The sequence below is a fragment of the Pinus tabuliformis genome, chromosome 2_1 (assembly GCF_031772625.1).
Source record: "Pinus tabuliformis cultivar Carrire ecotype Pingquan chromosome 2_1, CPIR1, whole genome shotgun sequence".
Taxonomy (NCBI): domain Eukaryota; kingdom Viridiplantae; phylum Streptophyta; class Pinopsida; order Pinales; family Pinaceae; genus Pinus; species Pinus tabuliformis.
In genome coordinates this window covers 11,116,606-11,124,843 of record NC_142299.1, presented here as the reverse complement: position 1 = coordinate 11,124,843, position 8,238 = coordinate 11,116,606, and positions in this window count along the sequence as shown.

The window sequence follows — 8,238 nt, the reverse complement described above, 5'->3', positions numbered from 1 at the left end:
CTTTGTATCAGTTCAGTAGTTCGGTACTTAATCCTCCGCTTGCACGAATGAAGGGAAAAAATTCAAAATTATAAAATATGTTTTTCTTTTCTCCAGAAGAGTAAATTATGTTCTAAATGGGCCTCATATGTTGTTACAAGCCTTGGAATATACCCATCTCACACGTGTGGGATCCTAGCAAATTATTTATGCTACAACCACAAATAGGTAACATTGTTTAAACTTCCATGTTCTGCCTCGATTTTCATGCATATGGTGGTGAATATAAAGAATATGGAAAATGGGTTTTTGTAGAACATAAAAATTTACTTGGATACCAAATAATTTATAAAAATTTGATATGATTTGAAATTTACAGCTGGTTCTTTGAAGCCAATTTGTAAAAAAATTCTACAAAACTGAGATTGGAAAAAGTATCTAAACAGTCAACTTCACGCACAATTTCTGAGGTCATGGAATTTGTTAACACCCAGGTTGTTCCCTATGACTCCCAAGGGAATACGGCCGGGGTAACCACTAACCAATCTTTGGATCACAGTTTCTAGCCAAACTGTAATTAGAGAGGGCTCTCTCTTTATGATTTGTCACTGTTATGATGGTGTTTTAGGCTAGGTATTATGCTCAGGTTTTGGTTTATGTTTTGGTTGAAGGATTTCTTTCAGGGCTTAAGATGTAGTGTTTAGAGAGTAATATATCATTGGGCAATGGAGTCTGGAGATGTGAAATGCTTTGAAATGCAGGATTGGTGGTGTTCAAACTGCAGGGCCGATTGTGTATCTCAGACAAACAAATTTAGCTTGAATGGTGAGGCATGTCAGCTAACAGAAAGCAATTAAGAATTCTCTATTAAGCTGGTGAGGTGAAAGTGAAACACGTTGCACAGGAGCAAACTTGAATTCCTGAGACAAAGGTCACTGTGAAAGATGTATTCTGAAAGTGCAGCAATTAAGAATTACACTTATCAAGATTACAGCTGAAGAAAACATTCATTAACAACACAGATTGAACTCAGGGTATTTCTTGAATAAATCCTGAAAGTTATTCTTTTTCCTTGTTGCTAAATATTCAGAAATTAGAAACATATATGGATTTTAACAAATCAAAAATACATAACAGAGAGAGTTACAGAGACTTATTGTATTGTGTAATACACAGGAATCCAGCAGTTTTCAACAGACACCAAAACGCATTCAACACTTCAGAAATCCGAGAAATTCCATCACTTTCTTTATTAAACTTCTGAAAGGATTACAGCATAAGAACTTCTTCAGGAGAAATCAAAAACAACCCTTGCAAACTCATGCGAATGGGACTTTATAGGAATGCTTATACAAAATATCTCAGGCATTGAGTCATCTTGAGAGAGAAATATCTTCATTACTTCGTACAGAAAGTAGAAAAGAAGTTATTACAGCTTTGAATGCAGCATAACTGCTCTTTAAGTCTGTCAGAGGATATTTTGACCCTTGGAGGTCAGTGAGTCGGTTGAACCGCTTTGCTTTAATGCTGGAAAATGTGCCTTTAAGTTTGCTGCGCTGTATTTTCTCGGCTCTGCCACCCGTGGTTTCCTACTTTTGCTTCGTTGGCCGAAATTTCTGCTGAGTTGGCTCAGCTCTAATCTTTAATGCATGCTGATTTTGTTAAACTGTGCTTTACATAACAATTCATATTTTAAAAACAAACTTTGGTGAATGACTCACTGTCTATAAAAATTTTTGTATTGTATTTGTCCACCAGTCTTGTGTAGGGAGTTGATGCCTGAGAATTTCATCCATAGTCTCCTCTGCCTCTGTATACTTGTAAAAATTGGGAGCCACCTCAAACAGGTGATTGATCTCATTCATTATAAAAAATAGACTTTCTACCTTGTTGTAGATAGTCTGTCCTGTAGCTGGCCCTGTTTCTTCTGAGTTGCTGGGCTTCTCATTGATTTCGTTTGTGGCAAATGCATTCACTCTTTTGGCATACTGCTCATGAATGAGCAGTCTCCCTGCGCTGTTCAGTAAGCTAGGGAGTCCTCTGTTTTGCAGCACCAGGAATTTATCCATGAATCTTTTTACCTCGGTCTGCATGTCCTGGGTTCTTCTTTCCAATGTCTGCACCAAATTTCTCAATGTGAGAACCCTTTTGATCAACTGAATGGTATCAGTTCTATTGGGAATTCCCATGTTTGCCAGCTGAGTACTTGTTCTATTATTCAGCACATTGATCATCCTGGTGGCAACTTCAGGCATGTTGCCTAGAGCAGCCCTTGACTTGTGAATTTCAGCTTGTGCTTTTGGGATGAGCTCTAGCTGCTCATGGATTGTCTCTATATACTGCCATTGGTCAGTAATAGATTGGCCAATGTTGGCCCATAGCATTGCCTTAAGCCCAGCTATAACTTTATCTAATTTGAGCTCATTTTCTAGCTCTTTTATCCTGTCTTTGAGGGATTTCACCTCCCTGCCCTTCTCTGCCACCGCTTGCTTGGATTTATCATATCTGTCATTCACCCTGGCCAATTTATCCCTGGTCTCATTCAACTCTGCCATTTGAGCTTCCAGGGCTTGAATCTCATTTTTTAGCTTTTGCATGTCCAAGCTAGGGGCCTGCTCTGTTGGTGGAGGTGCTGAAGCAGGTGGTGCAGCTTGATCAGTCTGTTGGGGGGGAGGAACAGTAGTTGGGGCAGCTTCCTCAAGGTTTATGCTTTGAGGAGGAGGCCGAGAGGTCTGCCCTTCTTCTCTTTGTTTCAAGGCTGCCTGTAGTGCTGTTTTTGCAGCCTCTGATTCTCCCAGCTTTTCCTGAGTTTGGATTAGCTGCTTATACAGAGATATCAACAAGGTTGTGGCCTGTTGATCATGTCTTTGTTGGGCAACATCATCTGTTTGAGGGTGAATTGTGGCTGGGAGTTTGATCTTTCTCCTCAAGGCTGCCATGTCTGCATCCCTCAATTTTAATATCTCTTGTATGCCCTTGATATCTTTGGGATCATGCCCCATCTCTATGATGATGTCCTCTAAGGACCTTATTCTGTTGTCCTTTGCCTGGGATGATGCTCTCTCCAACTCTAGCTGAGAGGCTGTATTGTTAAGGCTATTTTGTAGCCTGTAGTTATCCAATGTTTGGTCTGCCAAGGAAGCATAGACCATCTCACCCGTTTGCTTATGCAATTCTATCTTATCCATTGGGTGGATATCCTTGGCAAGGACTTCCAGGTTAGTCCTCAAGTAGTCAGAGGCAGATTGGGGCTGCACTGCTGTTGGCATAAAATGACTCATGATCATTTTGCCTTCCTGCACATCGTATGCAGACATGAGTCTTTGTTGATTGGTGGGAGCCATGTTTAACAGATGGTTATACAACTGTATCTTGATGGGCTCATTTCTCCTCTTAATGTCGATGAACTACTGTTTAATGCTGGGTCCACCTTCTCTTTGCTGATTTGAGGAACTTACTTCTCCTCCCATTGCTCTATCCTGTTCCTGTTGAAAGGAACTTGCTGATGCTTCCCTGTTGGGTGGGACCATACCAAAAGACTGTCCTATTGGCATTTCTTCCTCTGAGAAGGGATTGATTCTCTGTCTTTTCTCCCCATGAGATGCTGATGTTGTAAGGGGAGTCTCTCTGTCCCTTTTCCTGCTTCTATCCTCCTTTTGTGGAGTTTGGAGGATTGATGCCTCAGCTGAAGTTTCTTGCCTTGGAGGCACAGTTTGTTCAGTGGATTTAGGGGCTTCCACTATTTTCTCTTGCTGGACAGGTTGTTCCTGCCTTTGTTCTTCCTATTGTTGCTGTTCTTCTTGTTGCTGCCCTTCTCCCTGCTGCTCCATTTCTTCTTGTTGCTGCATTAGGGTTTCCATTTGCTCTTCAGTCATAGGAGGTGGCTGTTCCACCTGCTTTTCTTTGCCTTTGTTGGCTGTCTGTGGAGTATTCATGGCAGCTTGCTGATGTGTTGTTGAGGATGAGGCAGCTGCTCCAAGTTGTCTTTTATATGAGAGGGGGACCTGTCCACAAGTTTCTAAGTCAGCTTCTTTTTGAATTTTTCTAGCCTCTCTTTCTAGCAGCTCTTCACTAGTGATTTCCTCTTCTAGGGTGCCCTCTTCCTAGCTCAATGCATTGGCATACTGCTCAATCTCAGGCTGCCTTACATGTGAATAGGTACCCAATTTGTATCTTATCCTCCTGAGGGAAACAAAATGATTGGGGTCATAGGGTATCCACTCAAAGCTAGTTTGCAGTTTGAGGGCCTCTAGGATACTGTTTGCCTCTTTCCATCCCTCCTCTTTTTTGTTATATAGGAAAGGGCCCAGCTGGCTCCTTACCTTCAACTATGCTTTCTTGTTCTTACTTTGGAAGTGGAGGTAGTCGGCATTCCCAAATTGCCTGAAGTATTCGAGGGCAAAAAGCCTCATGGGGACATACCTTGGCAGCCTAAAAGGCTTCAACTCACATCCATATACTCTAATGACTGTGTGGTCTTGGTAAAAGTACCAATTACCAATGCTGTAGGTTTTGTTTAGATGGAGAATTCTCCTCATGTCATCAGTTAACCTTGGAGGAGGAACACCATACAATAATGTCATAGCTAGATGTATGAATAAGTCTATGAACTCACAGTATGTGTATGGTGACACAGAGGTGCAATGAAAAACAGAGGTCCAAAACACAACTGACCTTGGATTCCCCTGGGCATTAACTTGTTTCAGGGGAATGAAGAAGCTGCCTGGTTGATTAAACAAGAATAGATGGTAAATGTAGGAAGTATATCTGAACAGTCTTTCCCTTTGCAGATTCATCAGCTGGTCATGGATCCTATCTGCAATATATGTGGCATAGTCATAATGTACAGCTGGAGGCTTTCCAGGAGAGAATATAGACAGCATTGCCATTATAATTTCATCCACATCCTCCATTCCCTTGAACCCTAGGACATAGCTGATCAAATCCACTAGCATTCTGCCCAATTCATTTAAGTAGGCATATCCAATAGGAGGAGTTCTGATGGCTTCAGAGCCTGGTTGTACAAACAACTGGTTGATTTTGATGATCTGGTCATTTGACAACTTATTCCCCTTCTTTATCAAGTTCTGCATGTAGAGAGGGGTCAATGGTTTTGCAGTGTGGAAATGCAGCATCTCATTTATGCTCTCTGGGGTGATATGGAACAGAATTGAGCCTGTAGGGCTGAGGACAGCTCTTTGGCATGGATCATAGCACTCCTGGCATCTGTGGATCAACTCTGGCATAGGATTTACCTGGGGGAGGTTGTAGATGGGCAAGTTTGAGTCCCAAATCCCTAGGATATCAGCTCCACTAAGGTGCTGGGCTTTCAATTCATTTAGCAACTGAATATTGTATTTGGAGCCTAATGGAAACCAATCCAACATTTGATAATCCATATCTCCCAGAGCTTTCCATTCTAACTCCCTATGAGGGGCATTGAGAGGCTTGATGTTCAGTGCAATTGGAGTTTCCATGGTCTATTGAGCTTCTGTCTTGCAGGTGAACTGGTTGAAATAGGCAGAACAACACAGAGGTGATTACTTGCAATGAAAGTGTGAATTTCAGGGACCAGAGGGTGAAGTGGGTACACAGCACTTGAAATACTATTTGAATTACGAATAAGACCAATGTCTGGTCTCACTTTGTCTTCTGTGGTAGGTTTTTTAATGGATTGACCAATTGTCTCACGATTGCGCGAGCAGTTTACAGTTTTTGATAAGAACTCGGGAAATCAAGGCTCAGCTCGTGGTTTTCGAGCTTGCAGTTGGGAATAGAGGCTTTGCAGAGGGAATTTGCCAGTAAAATGATGAGTTTTAGTGTCCTTTGACCCTTCTGAGTAATTTACAGACAATTCAGGCGTATGGAGGATAAATGATGAGAAATACCTGGTAAACAGTGAGCAGTGGTCGTAAATGTGGGCAGGATTGGTGCTCTGGAGGTCTCCAGGCCGATTCCAGCGGGGTGGCGCAGTTTTGGACGTAACAGACCATGCAGCGGAAACAATAGCGAATGAGCGAGAAAGTATGTAAAACGTGATTTTTGGCCAAAATATCGACCTTTTGGCAATTTGGCGCTTTTTCTCGGATGACGTCAGCATGACATCATAGGGAGGGGTCAAGCTCGGATGACGTCAGCATGACGTCATCGGGTGAGGTGGCGAGCTGCTATTGGTCCACGGGGATGATGCGGTGGCAGACATGTTGGCACAGGGGTGGACAAGAGTACTGATGTGATGGCAGGGTGGCGATGACGTGGGTCTGACGTGGGACCAGCGAACCGGGCGGTAAGTGCCATAGCGGTTACGGTTAAGTGCCATAGTGGTTACGGTTTCTCAGAGCGGTTACGATACGGCCCTGGTTTTATCAGAGGCCGCTCCGAGAGACCCGAGAGGGTGACGCGTGGCCGCGCAATGACGTATCCCTTCGTCATTTTCTCGGGCGCTAATCATCTGCCGTGGGGGCCGCTCCGATATCAATGAGGGCCGTCGGATCCCATGGGTCCGATCCGACGGTAGACGGGAGGGCGATGTGATCGGTGGATACGGAAGCGGGCGGAGGAATAAACAAATATTTCTTTTGGGACACGTGCTCAGCGGGAAAGGTTTAGATATGGTATTTTTCAATGTTTTTCAATATATTTCGAAAAATCAAATATATGCGTCAACTTTGGTTAAGCGACAAAAGTGGGTTTTTTGGGTTTTTTCATAATTTCAAAGGGGTTATGGGTAGGAGGGGTTTTTATAGGGTTTTTCTTTGCAAATGAAGGTTTAATGAGTGGAATGACTTGAAACAAGGGAGAGAGATGAGGTATAGGTTCATCAAAGTGACTAGATGTCATTTTGATTCCTTTTTAGAGAACATATGGCTATAATGCCAAGGGGAGGGATATTTATACAAAATTTGGGGTTTATACACCATGGTGTTAATACTAGTAGGGGAGAAGTAATATAGGGGATTTACATAGTAAAGTTAGAGTTAATATGGGGGGAAGATGTGAATGAGGGGGGAAAATCACTAAGTTTATTTGAAACTTACTTAGTTTAGGGAGTAGATCAAAATGAAAAGAGTTTAAACAAGAAATGTGGCTTCTAAAAAGATTAAGAACCACCATGAAACCATAATCTCTTCCATGAATCTCAGCCGATGAGGGAGTGTTAGTAATGAAATGGAGAGGGGAGGAAGGGAGGTTAGACATGCTTCCTGCTTGCTGCAACTTGATGAAGAATGACACCTTCTCAATTCATTGATTTTGCTTTGGTAAACAAAGTTAGCACACATGCAACTGATAAGAAATGGCCCTTCTGCAACCCCAACTGCCTACCCATCTATTTGCCTAGCACTTTTTATTTCTTCTTGGAGGGTGCACTTGGACTTGCAGACCCTTACTTGCCTTTTCTTTTCTTTGGCTTTTCTTTTGTTTTTCTATCTACTTCTACCCTTATTTCTTCCAAGGTCCCAGATTAAGCTGTTGGGAGCCTTTTTTCTCTACCTAAACTACTTGTCTGCCAAGATTAAACAGTTTGGACAAACTCCTTTCTCTATTCTACAACTAAAAATTTAAAACATGACATGGTCCAGATTAGACTGTTGGACCATCCATCAAAATTTGAGTCCTTACCAAGCTATAAGCACAGATTGGATTCTCTTGGAAATATGTGATCTTTGAATCATCAAAGCAGAGCATATTTGGACCTTTTCATAGCCAATCATGAAATATGAAACCTATTGGTATAGGTAGCTAACAGAATTGAATAAGGAAATTTCAAGAGAATTTTTTGTTGAAATATAATAAGTTACGCTCCATAGAAACAACTCCCCAAAATACATCATGGTCGAGAAGATATGGTTAGTTCTTTAACGCCAATTTGTATAAAATTACACAAAAATTAGAGTTCGGAGATTTTCCTCTAAAGTTGTAAATTCGTTTCTTGAGTTTAGGTCATTGGATCTTATCCTTCCTAAATGGATTTTATGTATAAATAAAGCCTCAAATGAAAGAATAAATGAGGTTGTTCATTATTGTAATAGAGGAGATCAATGATTAGTTTTTGGAGGGATTTAGAGAGCTGATTTGTAATAGGGTTTTTGACTTGAATAAAGAATTGATGGTTGCTAAATTGTGGTACATCTTCTTAGCTTGATCTGAGATTTTCTTAGCAAAACTAACCTCCTAGAAGGGCCCCTTAGTGTGGGTAAATGTTTCTATGCCTCAAGTGTTTTGTAAATTAGTCTTACATCTAGAAATTTAGTTTTATTT